At 49.1% G+C, this 14,639-nt stretch overlaps 1 long non-coding RNA gene across 2 annotated transcripts; it reads left to right on the top strand.

Annotated features, from left to right (window-relative positions):
• Positions 1–1,484: 1,484 nt before the first annotated feature.
• Positions 1,485–13,490, top strand: LOC140602563 (uncharacterized). Of its 2 annotated transcripts, none has more exons than XR_012005491.1 (7): positions 1,485–2,142; positions 3,205–3,286; positions 3,495–3,689; positions 5,085–8,359; positions 8,749–9,079; positions 9,771–9,848; positions 13,298–13,490. It is a non-coding gene; the product is annotated as an uncharacterized lncRNA (long non-coding RNA). The 2 variants fall into 2 exon arrangements; XR_012005492.1 differs by having other exon boundaries at positions 9,771–10,037.
• Positions 13,491–14,639: the final 1,149 nt, after the last annotated feature.

Genomic DNA, 14,639 nt, shown 5'->3' with positions numbered 1-14,639 from the left:
ACAGGCAGAGGGAGAAGCAGGCTCCATGCAGAGAGCCGAGAACAGGATTTCTAGAGGAGGAGACACCTGAGCTGGTCCTGAGCACCAGGAGCGGGAGGGGACGTTCCAGCTGGGGAACAGCTAGGGCAGGCCAAGGTGTGCTGGCGCCATATGGGATATTGGGGAAAGCAGTGAGGTTCACCATGGAGAGGGCCAGATGGGAGACTGGAATGACGTGGCCAGTGGTAGAAGGCTGGAAGGCCAGGCTAAGCACGGGGGCTTTACCTTGAGGCACTAGTCTATGCGAGGCTTCCAGAACAAGAGACTTTCCTGTTCCCCAGGTGGACTGGCACTTAGTAGGTGCTTCGTAAAACCAGGTGACTGGTTGACTAAAGCATCTGTCAAGACTTCGCCACAGCCCCCGGACAGTGTATTGATTGGAGTCATTCCTATTGAAGGCCCAGCCCTGCCACAGCAGAGAAAATTCTCTTTCTGCCCTCAATTTCCTCCAAGCTGGGACTTAGCTGCTTCTGGCCACAGATGGTGCCCCTGGCTCCGGGATGTGTTGGGCCAAGAATTTCTGCCAGCCCCTTGGGCTTCTTATGAAATCTGAGATTCGGGCCGGGCCCCAGTTTCCTGACACATGCCTAAATCACTTCCACTGCTCTGAAACCTCCCCCGCCTCCCCTCCACTCACCACAGCCAGAGGGGTCTGCAGCCAAGCTGGGAGGGATCAAACCTCCAGAACTCCCAACCCCAGGAGACTCGGGGCTGGGACCAAGCCTGCAGGAGGCCGGGGGTGCACCCTCCTCCCTGGGAGAAGAGCTCCCCAAATGTATGGCCATGAGCAGCTTTAATAACTCTGGGGCCAACTCGTGGACATAAAGTCTCAGTTTTATTTTGCTATTTATAGTTACTTGTAAAATAAATAACACATTTGATTGGAGGCTGTTAAATTGGTTCTCACTGCCTTGCCAAGGGCCTGGGAAGCCCTCTAGGGTGTGACTCTGGGCATTCTGTGAAGAAGCTTGAGGGCTCTTCCTTCCACCCTGGGCCTGCAACACTTTCCATATGCCTGTGCTCACACCTAAGGCCCGGGACTCCCTCCCACAGCCCCACTCAGGGCCGGCTAAGGCCTTTGTCCCAGAGCCTCTGGGTGCAGGTAGGAGATACTCTAGCATCTTCCATTATCTTAGAATCAGTATTCCAGAATCTAAATATTTTTTAATCCTAATCTGTTAAAATCCAGGAATTTTGAGGCTGTCAATTGTGAGAAACATGGAATTCTAAGCTATCTGGAACTACTAAAACATTAAAATTTTAGAGTCCTAAAATGTATAAAATATTGAAAGATAATTTATTAAGAACTTAGGCGCTCAGCTTGGGTCTAGGCCTCTGTCTACCACTGAGGTTTAGACAAAGTTGGACCTGTTTAGCTAATTCGTGTGTGTGTGTGTGTGTGTGTGTGTGTGTATGTGAGAGAGAGAGAGAGGAGTAGGGGGTGACCAAGGAATGTCCAGTAGTAATCAGACACACTTGGCAGGAGAGCAGGGCAGGGTGATCCATCTCCTTTCTTGGTTGTCCTTTATGTTTCCACTGACTAAAGGCCCAGTGAGAGGCCGGGAAGGTCCGCTTCTAGTAGACCACATGTGTTCACAAAGAGGGCACAGGAGATACTGTGCCACAATATCAGGAATCTGGGGCATATGGGGGCAGGAACAGTGAAAATCTGAAAACATTGGAAATCAGTTCCAATGATGCAACTGCATTTATTTCCCGGAGAGAGAAATTCAAGCTATACTTAGAATTCTGGGCTCTTGTGGCTTTAGAATTTAAACCTCCAAGGAGTCCAGAATTTTAGTCTCCCCGATATTTAGACTAGGATCTGGAATATTAAAGATACAGGTTATTAGAGTCTTAGAATCCTAAAATTCTAGCATAGCATAGCTCAAAGGGGCCTAAGAACACATCTAATTCGATTTCTTCAATAGTGGAATAAATTGCAGCTCCGGGGAGAGTCTAAAGAAGACCCACTGGAGGCCGGTGCAACTCGTGTTGAGTATCACAACATCCAGTGCCTGAGCCAGGCATAGTGACGTGAGCAAGGAGAAAGCAGAAGCACGTGGTTACCATGAACCATAGGTGTATAAACAGGATCTCCAGGTAAGCTTCTCTGGGCAACAAGTCCTAAAACAAAGAGAGATGCCCACTGTGCTCTTACTCTACATTAAGGAAACAAAGGTCTCCAGAAGGAAAGAGATTTGTCTAGTTTGGAACAATCAGTTAGCAACAGATCAGATCTGGACACAGATTTGTGTTTGTTTTTTTTTTCCCACTTGCAGCCAGTTATTTCCCTTCCACTGGTCTCTGGGACTGAGGTCACTGATTTCACTCCTTTGACAGCTTTATGGAAAGCAGTTAGTATATCACTGAGTGATTTAGTAAATGGGAATATAAAGAACAATGGAGAAAGGACATGAATTGCATGATGGGGCTGTAGACAAAATTCACTGGTTAATCCAGGGCAAGGGGATGCCTGGGTGGCTCAGTGGTTGAGCGTCTGCCTTTGGCTCAGGGCATGATCCTGGAGTCCTGGGATCGAGTCCCACATTGGGCTCCCTGCATGGAGCCTGCTTCTCCTCTCTCTGCCTGTGTCTCTGCCTTTCTCTCTGTGTCTCTCATGAATAAATAAATAAATAAAATCTTAAAAAAAAAAAAAATCCAGGGCAAGGCCGTGGGGTTTAGCCTTCTATAGCCCATTCTGTCTTTCTGTCACAGACCAAGTCCTGTCCTTGATGGGCTGAACCTGGGCCTTGGTCACAAAGCGGGGCCTCAGACTAACCGTTGACTTTGGCCAAATACTGAGCCTTGACTGCAATAGCAAAATAAGATAAAGCCCTTAGTGAGAAAGAACATAGGCCACGTTTTGTGCTGAGCAGAATACAGAGAACACAGAATACAGAGCAGAATCTACTGAGCTAGACCTGATGTAGAGAAAAGACGGAGGGCGGAGGGCTCTCAAGTTTCCCAGGGCAGAGCCTCCTGGTTTCATGGTTAAGGGGTTTCCAAGAAGAAGCCTCTTCCACCAAAGATATTTCAGATTTCCTGCCCCTGGGGATAATAAGTGACTTGCTGATGGGTGATTTAAAGCAGAAGCTTCTGTCGGAGCTCATGCAGGGCTCATGTCGAGCTCAGCCCTACTATTTTTTTGTTATCTTCCCACAGGAAGTAACCATGTGACGTTCCTCTTGGGCCTGATCCTTGTAGGCAGAGTGGTCCCTGCCCTGGTGCTATATGGCCTGATTTGGTAAGTCTGTCTCTATGGGAATCATTCGGCAGTACTCTATAAGCCAGGGTGAACTAACTTTTGAACCAAGAGCTCCCAAATCACAGTGGCTCTATGAAGTAAAAGGTAATTTCTTGCACGTTATTGACAAATGTGGGGAGGGTGCTCTGTTCCATGTAGACATTTTGAACCCAAGTGCCTTCCACTGTGTGCCTTTGGCATCTTCCAGATTGGTGGTTCTCAACCAAGGATGATTTCATCCCTCAAGAGACACTTGGAAGTATCTGAGGACTTTCGGTCATCATGCTGGGGAGTAGGATGCTATTGGCATCTAGTAGGTAGAGACCAGAGGTGCCTCTAAATATCCTACAAAACACAGGACAGCCCCCAAAACAGAATTATCTGGCCCGAAATGCCAGTGGTGGTGAGTATGAAAAAGCATGTTCTAGGGCCTTCTTGGGGCATACGACCAACAGATGGAAGAGAGGAATAGAGAATTTTAGGTGGGAAGAGTTTATTGCCTAGGGTGGAGGTAGAATATGTGTCTGCCCACAGTCTACTGGTGAGAATGAAGTCATCTGATCACCCCAGGCCGTGACTGAGGCTGGGAATTGCAGTCTAGCTGATGTCCAGGAGAAGGAGGAAGCAGGTTTGCTGAGCATCTGTCCAGTGCCTGCCATAGGGCACGTTTGTCTCCAACTCTAACCAATAAAGGTACAATTTTAGTCTCTAGTGACAGTCGATTTCATTTCTGAAATCCTTCAGATCGAATCAACCATGGGTTCAGATGCTGACTAGCGCAAGCTGCCTGAACCCTTTGGTCCTCTGGTTGCTAACCCACAACATGGAGGTCATGAAATTGACCTCACGGGAGTTGTCACGGGGGTTCCTCCTGCTTTGTCTTCACCTGCATCCTGAGCAGTGACCCTTCCCTCTTCCACTTGGAAGCAAGTTTCGAATGTACCCAACTCCAGAAAATGAAATTTCATCCCGATCACAGCACTCAGTTCTCCAGGAGGGAGCTTGCAAGAAGTAGTTTCCATATCCAGGGTTACTAATGGCAGAGTTCCAAGAAATCCCCCAGTTTCTAAGAAATTTCCTTTGAAAATGAAAATGCCTGCAGGAAAAAACCTTGACTGGGAGGTGGGACACTTGATTCCTCATTTCAGTTCCGCCCCCCTTTCTGCATAGTCTTGGACATATTCCCTCTCCTGGCTTTCGTGTCTTCATTATGAAGCGAGCCAGGTGACTTTCCTCCAGGCTGTAATGTTTAACGTGAGCTTATCTGTTGCCTCGTATTTCCCTGTCCTAGTCCTCCTCCCCCACCAAGCTGACCACTTTCTTGGCCTCAGTACCCACTTGTAGAACGGGATCTTGTTTATAAAGGAAGGGCACAGCAGAACTGGGTAGCTTAATGACCATCTCCCCTCCTGGGGAGCCCAGTTGGCAGAGGGAAGTCCTCGGGAGGTTGTCATAAATAACCGGGCTCATAGCCTCACTTCCTCAGAAGGAAGTCTCTGTGGTGATTGATGTGACCCATTTGGGCAAAGTTGGGAGTCCAGAAGAATGCTCTCTGGCAGATTTGTCAAATTTCACATTCACCCCAGCCCTGCTGGGAGCCAGGGTCTCAGACATCCATGCAGGGCGTGCTGAAGAATCCCAAAGAAGAGGCAGAGAATTTCAGGTCAGGTGAGAAGTGAGAGGTCAGTCTGTGGGTGAGTAGAGTACAGACTCAAGGTAAGGTTCACAGAGAACACTTAACTAGAGTTTCTTATGCAATCCTTAAAAAGTTTTTTTCTTCCTTCTTCATCTCTCTCAGAATGTCCAGAAGAGGACTTCGGCCTACAGCAGGCATCATTAAAACATATTTTCATTGCCATGACATGTACATGATTGGAATATTTAAATTGTCTTTGGAAAGCCAAATAATTATGTGTTACAAAGAATACAAAGTGGAAAAGCATCAAACATAAAAGAGTTGTCTATTGTCCCTACTCAGCAACGCTGAAAGCTGGAAGGAGGAGAGAAAGAGGGAAGAAGAATGTGGGAGGAGAGCCTGGGACAAAACTCTGCTGACTTCAAGATCTGGCTGACCCAGCTCTTGATTCCCCCAAGAGAAATGTCATTAAAGACTCGTTGACTTAGCTCAATATATAGCCTGAAGCTTTCTGGGCCCTCGGCCGCCCCTACCCTTTGAAGCACCCCATCCCTCAAGTTTGCACAAGAAGTTAGGTCAGAAGAGGGGGAAATTTGTCATAACCACCGTGGGAAGTGCAATGTTCAGAGAAAGGCTACTCCTTGCACTCTACTTCTCCCCTAACTTATTTGAGAGACCCTAGAGACTGGGAATGTCTATGGGAAGAGGGGACTGGAGGTTCACTCCCTGGTTCGATGCCTGCTGAGGTCCTGATATGGAAGCCCATGCCAGACCCGCTGTCAGAGTACAGCAGAGCTTAGAGAGAAAGCTCAAGGGGAGCTTCACGTCTACCTGGAGTTTGAAGGTGCCCGTGAACTCAAAAGATTGACACTTGCTTCTTCTTCAACAGAAGTATATTTATTTGAAGTATAATCGACCTACTGCACATAGCTAAAGTGTGCAGTTTCACAAGTGTTGACATATGAACACTCACACACATGAAGCCATCACTACAATGAAGACAGTGAATGGATCCATTATCCCCAAATTTCCTTTGTAAAAATTTGTCCCTTTGCAAATTACTCCCGCCTCACCCCTCTCATTTCACACCCAGTCTCTTCAGACAACCATTAATCTGCTTTCTGTTACCGTAGAATTCGTTTGTATTTTCTTTTTTCTTTCTTTCTTTCTTTTTTTTTCAGTTTGTATTTTCTAGAGTTTTAGTTAAGTTGAGTCATCTAGTAGGCACTCTTTTGTGTCTGGCTTCTCTCACTCAACATAAATACGTTGAGATTCATCCATGTGGTCTCGCATCTCTCTGGTTCATTCTGTTTTACCACCAGACAGCTTTCCACTAAATGTGTACACAACAATTTATACATCCATTTACCAGCTGACGGACTTTGGGGTTGCTTCCAGTTTTCAGCTATTACAAAGAGAGCTGTGATGTCCGTTTGTGCACAAGTCTTCATATGGACATATGCTTTCATATGTTTTCGGTGGAATGGTTAGATCGTACGGTAGCCTAACATTTTAAGAAACTGCCAAACTGTTTCTGAAGTGTTTCTGCCACTTTCCCTTCTCACCAGCAGTGTGTGAGAATTCCCTTTTCTCCGTGTCCTTGCCAACATTCAGCATGATTAGTCTTTTTAATTATAGCCGTTTTCATAGATGTGAAGTACAGCCACACCGAGGTTTTTATATTGCTAATGTCTATTCACCATCTCTATATCTTCTTCGGTGAACTGTCTTTTCAAATATTTTGTCCATTTTTTTTTATTGGGTTGCTTGTTTTCTTTTTATTGAGTTTTGACGGTTCTTTATAGATTTTGGATTTAAGTCTTTTTTTTTATTTAAGTATTTTTTTTAAATATTTATTTATTTATTATTTATGATAGACATAGAGACAGAGAGAGAGAGGCAGAGACACAGGAGGAGGGAGAAGCAGGCTCCATGCCAGGAGCCCGACGTGGGACTCGATCCCGGGACTCCAGGATCGTGCCCTGCGCCAAAGGCAGGTGCTAAACCACTGAGCCACCCAGGGATCCCCTGGATTTAAGTCTTTATCAAATATATGCTCTGCAAATACTGTCACCTAGTCTGTTGCTGGTCTGTTCACTCCCTTAAGAGTTTTCTTCTGAGGTGCAGAAATTTGAAGTTTTGCAAAAGTCTAATTGATTAGAGTTTCCTTTTATGAGTTGTACTTTGATGTTGAATCTAAAAAACTTTGCCTAACCTAAAGTCCAAAGATTTTTCTCCTACATTTTCTTCTGAGAAGTGTGATAGCTTTATGATTTGCATTTTGGCCTATGATGCATTTTGAAATGATTTTTCATATATGGTATGAATTATGGATTGAACCCCCCCTTTTTGCTCATGCAAATCTAATTGTTCCAACAGCATTGTAGAAAAGACTCTTCTTTCTCCACTGAATTGCCTTTGATCTTTGTCAAAAAAATCAATTGTCCATAAATGTGTGGGTCAGTTTCTGGACTCTGATCTTATGTTGTTTTTTACAGTTTGTTTCTGTTTGTTTGTTTGTTTGTTTGTTTGTTTGTTTCATACAGGAAGGTAAGTCTAGTGCCTGTAATTTCCATCTTGGGCCAAAATGGAAATCTGGCACTTGCTTCTTACCGTAGATTTCTTTTTTTTTTAATATTTTTAAAATTTTTTTAATTTATTTATGACAGTCACACACACACACACACACACACACACACAGAGAGAGAGAGAGAGAGAGAGAGAGAGGCAGAGACACAGGCAGAGGGAGAAGCAGGCTCCATGCACCGGGAGCCCGACGTGGGATTCGATCCCGGGTCTCCAGGATCACGCCCTGGGCCAAAGGCAGGCGCCAAACCGCTGCGCCACCCAGGCATCCCTCACCGTAGATTTCTGATGTCTGAAGCTTGGCAGAGCAACCCACTTCTGAAGGGAGTGGTACTCTCATGAAGTTTTTCTGGGAAAAAGAAAATGCTCTGCTATGTGTCCACATCCCTGACTTACCGTTAGCCTTTGGAGAGTGTAGAAGGAGACCTTCATGTTTCTCTGGGCTCCATTATAATGAGGAACAGAAATTACAAGAGAAGGTAGGAGCTCATTCGGACCAGGCAAGATGACATCCAGACAGAGAAAGCTGGGAGTAGAGATTGCTCATTGTACAAAGGGACACATGGCTGCTCTTCTCTGTGAGGTCCTCAGTGATGAGAGAGGCTGGCAGGAGATCAGCCTTGCCCTCCAAGAACAGCTCACCCCACGGGCCACACTAATAGGAAACCGGCTCGAACCCAGAAGCTACCAGAGCAGAGGCAAGCAGATCAAGCCATTGTGAGGACACGCCTGCTTTCCACCAGTGACAAGCAGCCACTTATTTATGGTGACCTCTGCTAGCCCTTTTGTTCTCCCTCTCCCCTCCTCATGAGGGGCACAAGGCCCAGAAAAGAAAAAAGGAGGGGTAAAAGGTAAGATCAAGCCCCCCTCAAACTCTTGGAACTAGTTACAAGTGTGGCCAACTCTGAAGGGAGGAGAAGAAACGAGAGTGAACCTGGGTGTGACATCGAAGTCGTGAACCAGGCTGGGCTTGGAGTAGCTGCTGCTGGTGGGGAAGCCGTGGGATCCCCTGGGGACACTGTTAGCAGACTCAGAGACTGGCCTGGGAGCTCTGGGGGCAGTAACTTGATCTGTGTTTATACCCTCGATGAACTGACGCTCAACCGGTTGCCTCCGATCTGCCAACAGTAGCTACCAAATACCGAGGCAGACGGCATGCCGGGCGCTGTACGCACATTATTTCATTTGCTCTGCACGACCTATGAGATAGTTACTGTTTTATTTCCTCTACTTTGCACAGGAGGTACACTGAGGCACCATCGACTTGCCTAAATACAGAGCCTAGAAATTTCGGATCTGAGATGCTGATTGTAGCGATTTCACTCATCACTCCCATCTAGGGAAAACCCATTCTGCTTGCCTTCACCGCTCTCACTCATGATGCTTTCCACACATTTTGCCTATGTTCGGGGTTTCATCCATTTCCCCAGGCCATTTTGTCAACCCATCTCCTAGTGCCACCAGAACAGCTCGCCTGCTGCCATGGAGGTGGATGAAGAAAGGGGCACTGTGGGCAAACATTAATCGTCAGCAGGTGAAATGTTGATCGGGGCTCACGGAACCATGTCCAGGTGAGAGGCGTCCAGCAGGTGCATGGCCTTGGACAAGCCACTTAACCTCTCGGTACTTTACTCTCCTTATGTAGAATGGGGGAGCCACTGTCTTAGCCTGTTCAGGCTTCTCTAATGCAATAGCGCAGGCTTGATGGCCTGTACACAGTGGACACAGCTTGCTCACAGTTGAGGCTGGAAGTCTGAGATCAGGGTGCCAGCCCTGCTGGGTGAGGACCCCCTTCTGGGTGGGACCTCTTGCTGTATCCTCACGTGGCAGAGGGCTCTAGGGTTCCCTTTGGAGCTCCCTTTATAAAAGCACCAATGTCATGTAGGAGGGCTCCACCCTTAAGACCTAGTCACTTCCCAAAGGTCCCACCAACTAATCCCATCACCTTCGGGGGTTAGTATTACCACGTATGGATTTTGCGGGGACACGAATATTCAGACTGCATAGGGCTGTTGTGAGGTTGTGAGGATGCAGGTGTTACATAAACCCTCCATGAGTACCTGGCACATGGTGTACTCTATCATGAGTGTGCTGTATCCCTATCCAGCCTCTATTACTTGGTAGGTCCCCTTCTGCTCCTGAACAATGAGTCTGAATGAACCCAAATATACGCATTTCTTTTTTCTCTGTCTCCTCCCTTGTCACCTATCTCCACCCCAAGAAACATATCTTACTTACCCAAACTACTCTTCCTCTTCACAGGAGAAAGGAGGGGAACGTTTTTTGCTACTCCTGGAGAGAACCCACATTTGACACAAGCTCCCTGCCCGGGTTTTCGAGGTACACCTCTGGATACACGGCCGGAGGGCAGAGGGCAAGTAGTCAAGCCCAGGTCTGTCTGATGGCCGGTCTCCCAGATTAGAAATCTTCAGAGTCCCGTTCTACCCTCTTCAATGTGCTTCGTGACCTGTAGGGTCCCTGCAGCACCTGCTGTGTTCCCCAGGTGGCAGGGCCGTGTCTGACATGCAGGTGAGGCTGGCATAAAGCCCATTCTGCAGGTGGCACGAGAATCCCTTGGCAGGTTTCTAACAACGCAGATGCCCGGGCCCCATCCCCGGCATTCTGCTGCTTTGGGTTTGGGCTGAGGCCTGGGGAATATGCGTTTTTTGAAAGCTCTGCTGGTAATTATGATTCAGCCTGCTGCAGGAAGCTACACCTGGAATACCCATAGCGTATTCCGAGAAAGGCAGCCACACGCGAGCATGAAGTGTGTAAGTGTGCAGGTCAGGCCACCCTCCTGTACTCCTGCAAGTCAGAGAGTAAGAGGCTTTACAGCATGTCCAAGTGACAAGGACCTTGGGGCCCACTGACAAAGGACTAATGAGGAGACTAAGGCCGGGGGGGAACTTGCCCACGGTCGGGGTCCTGCCCACCGCAGCTCTCTGTGGCTAGGTCAGTCCTTGCCTCACTAGCCCAGGGATCTGAGAACACTTTTTTGGGGGGGTGGGGGATGCTACAGGAAGGACCCTCCCCTGAGTCAATGCCTTTAGCTGCTTTTGGAACAAGTCCAAGTCCAAAATAATTCAAAAATGTGTGAAACATGCTTTTGCCTGAATGAGGCTTCACACGGGGGCAGCAGGGCTCTGGAAGCCACGTCCTGACTTAGCTGGCAACACTGCCCCCGCCCCTGCCCCGGGCTCTCCGTGCCTCCTGCTCAGGTACCTCCCTCTTCCTCCCTCTCCTCTGAGCCCTTGGGCAGTTTGAGCTTCCCCGGGCCTCAGTTTCCTCCTCTGTGTGAGACCGCAGTAATGTGTGCATGGGACAGTGTAGGCATTGCCACATGTTGCGGTAGGAAAGTGTACCCACTCTGACTTGCGGCTCCGTCAAGCTGGACTCCAGCTGGAGGACGAGAGCCCCCGAAGACCAGTAGCCTAAACTCCCCACTTTAGAGAAGGGCAGGGGGGCTCGGAAGCCGTTGTGAGCGCCATGGGGTCCTGCGAGCTGGGTGAGGATCTAGCCGTCCTCGCGCTCAGAGCCTGCAGCCTCCTGTGCAGCCTCTCACTGTTACTGTTCTATTTTTTAATTTATTTTTTTATTTCTTAAATATTTTATTTATTTGAGAGACCGAGAGAGAGAGAGAGAGAGAGTGAGAGAGCATGGGGGGGGGCAGGGGGGAGCAGAGGGAGAGGGAGAAGCAGACCCTGTGCTGAGCAAGGAGCCCAGCCCAGGGCTTGATCCCACGACCCTGAGATCATGACCTGAGCCAAAATCAAGAGCCAAACCTTAACCGACTGAGCCACCCAGGCGCCCCTGTTACTATTTTAAATATTCCTGATGTAGCCGCTGCCTCCTCTGGCCCCTCTTCCTGCCTGCCTTCTGTCAACATTTAGTGGGTACCTGTTTTATTTGGGGCTCTGCATTAGGTCACTGTAGGGAACTTTATCCATAATAGGTACCAACTAAGTGTTCGATGGTGCTTTATCTACTTACATTGAGCGACGTATTTGGCAGTAAGCACTGGCCTTGTGTGAAATTCTTTTCAGGGAAGCTGTGGGAGATCCAAGAGGAGGGGATCCGTAATGCCTTCAAGGAGGTGGGGAAGAGTCCACACACACACACACACACACACGCACACACACACACACACTGAGCATGCTAAGCGTCCAGCAAAGGTGTGGGGGCCCCGTCACCAAGGCCATGAGGGCAGCAGTGGTGTGAGGCTGCTTAGGTCTGGGTGTGGGGAGGCTGAGGAGTCAGAGCTGGGCTGCTGTTCTTTGCACCTACCCGGGCGGGTGCTTGCTCAGGCCAATCCAGAGCCCCTGCTCTTTTAACCCCGTATGTGCCTGCTTCCTCAGGCTTCTGTCTTGGGTCCTCTGCTCTTCCCACTCTAAATAGGCTTCATGCTGTGCCTCCCCCTCCACCCCACCCCCACCTTTCCCTGCTTCTGTGAGCATCTGGGTCTTTACAGCTTCTAAATCTGCATCTCCAGAGGGAAGCAGCTCCATGAATTTTAGACCCTCGCACCCACCGGCTCTTGCACGTCTCTGACCAGACCACCCGAATGCCACTTGTCCCAAACAACCCATTTCCCTGCCGACCGGCTTTGCCTCCTTGAGTGCAGTTCCTCAGTCAGGAACCTCTTGTGGGTTTTTAACTTAGGAGGTGACTGTGGTTCGGAAAGATAAGACATCTCATCCAAGGTCGTGCAGCTGGAGGACGTCAGAGCCAGGACTAGACTCCCACTTGTGGGAACCTCTCTCTCCCAACCCCAGGAGTCACGTCATTCTTCCCATCAGACTCTCAGCCTCTAGCCCTACCACTGACTCTTCTGCTCCCATCAAACTTCCAGTACGGTCACGACTCACGTGTGTTATTACAACTAGGATTTTACCTATCGGAGCTTCCGAGCTTTGGTCACGCTCACAGTTGGTGGATCCAGAGGACTCTTTAAACAAAACAAACCAACTCCGAAAGAAAACCACCCCATCGCTTACAGCCGTCAGTGTCTCCCCTCTGCCTGCAGAGTCAACTTTCTGCTCCTGCCAGTGCCTTCTGCAACTTGGGTTATTAGTTGAGTTGTGTCCCCCCAAAAGCAGCGTTGAAGCTCTAACCCCTGCACCTCTGCATATGACCTTATTGGGGAATGGGGTTGTTGAAATGTAACTGGTTAAGATGAGGTCACATTAGAAGAGGCTGGGCCCTTAATCCACTAGGGCCGGTGTCCTCATAAATAGGGGAAATCCGGGCACAGACCCAAACACGGAGGGAGGACGGCCACATAAAGGTGGAGGCTGACACTGGCATTGTGTGTCCCCGAGCCGAGGAGTACCTGGGGCCACAGGGAGGGGGAAAAGGCAAGGAAGGACCTTCCCCTGGAGGCTCTGGAGGGAGCCCGGCCCTACCAACAGCTTGATTCAGGACTTCATCCTCCAGAACTGTGAGATGGCAGCGTCTGTAGTCTTAGCCACCTGGCTGTGGTACTGTCTTAGGACAGCCCCGGCGAAATAACACGACCTGTGGTGACCCAAATACCAGCCGACTTTCCAGCCTCCCCCGCGAGCACGACCTCCGCTCACCCTGTCGCAGCCCCAGTGGATTCTGTAGGGCTCTCCAAACGTTCCCCACACGTGCACTCTTCACTCGGCTGCTCCCCTTCCCCACCCACCACCTCTTCTCCACGGGAGGCCTCCCCGCCGTGCTCCCACAGCATCTTCCTGCTGCTCCTGGGTCCCTCATTCGGTCATGGACTCTGACAGCCGGGACTCTGTTTCTCTTTTCTATCTCCCCAGTGCCGGAGCACCAAATCTGACCTAGCATGACGCTGCAAGAATTTATTTGAGGGACGCCTGGGTGGCTCAGCAGTTGAGCATCTGCCTTCGAAGCTCAGGTCATGATCTTGGGGTCCTGGGATCGAGTCCCACGTCAGGCTCCCTGCAGGGAGCCTGCTTCTCCCTCTGCCTGTGTCTCTGCCTCTCTGTGTGTGTGTCTCTCATGAATAAAATTCTTTTATAAGAAAAGAATTTATTGGAGTTTGGTCGCATGTTCTCCCATAGTTTATGATGTTGGTGGGTGGTGGGATTCAAAGCACTCCTCACTGGGCTGCCACCCTGATTTCGCTCACCACTAAGAGCTAATCCACCACAGGACAGGAATTCTAGGAAACTTTCCCCAAATTGCTAACCGCCGCTCCCCGCACCCCTCCACGTGCTGCTGCTGGGGCCTCCGGCAGGCCTGAGGGAGATGGACCCAGAGAAGGAGATGTTGCATGTTCTTTTGAGGCCAACACCTAATCACTGTCCCTCTTTAAATGAAAAATGGGGAAAACACTAGCTAACTGTTGTTTAGTGACCCCCACCCCCACCCCTTTAAAATAAACACTCTTTTCAATTAGGAAGATTTGTCACCGGGGACAGTAATTCTGTGTCCTACCAAAACAAACACAGTTGTAATTAGTTTTATCCAGGAAGAAAATTAACTCTGTTTATCTTAGCATAATGAATCATTGACCCTTTCTGTCCAGGCAGCTTGGGGGAGGGTTCGGGAGTGGGGGACTATGATCTACAGCAAAGGGGCATTCCGGGACCCATCTATCTCCCCTCTTGGTTACACAGCTGTCCGCATGAGTTATTTGAAATAATATTCCTGGCCAAGAGTTATGAAGCTGCCTCTGAGCCAGCCTTGGAGACACACTAAATAAGGCTGTGATTTTACGGTTTCAGTCTACGGGGATTTTAGAGGAGTACGTATTAGATGGGCCTTAAGGCACGCCGTGGACCCCAGAGTCGGCTTGGCTTCTGTCGTGCTTTTCACCATGACCTCCCCGGGTCCTGGGGCTGGGAGGGCGGCTGCAGGCAAACCGGTTGATTCTTAATTATGGAGGAGATGCTCTTGCTGCACTGAGAAGGGCAGAAGCTTTAGGGTTAGGTGGATTTTGGCTAGTCCTGGCTCTGACGTCCTCCAGCTGCACGACCTTGGATGAGATGCCTTATCTTTCCAGACCACCGTCATCTCCTGAGCTAACAAAAAAAAAACCAAAAAGGGAGTGGATGAGGTTTAGTAATCCATATCCTCGAGGATTTCCTAAGGATCAGGAGTGAGGTGGGCCCAGCCCCAAGCACAGCACTGGGCAGC

The sequence above is a fragment of the Canis lupus genome, chromosome 13 (assembly GCF_048164855.1).
Source record: "Canis lupus baileyi chromosome 13, mCanLup2.hap1, whole genome shotgun sequence".
NCBI lineage: Eukaryota > Metazoa > Chordata > Mammalia > Carnivora > Canidae > Canis > Canis lupus.
Note: the sequence above shows the minus strand (reverse complement) of the source record. Positions and strands in the feature narration are given on the sequence as shown.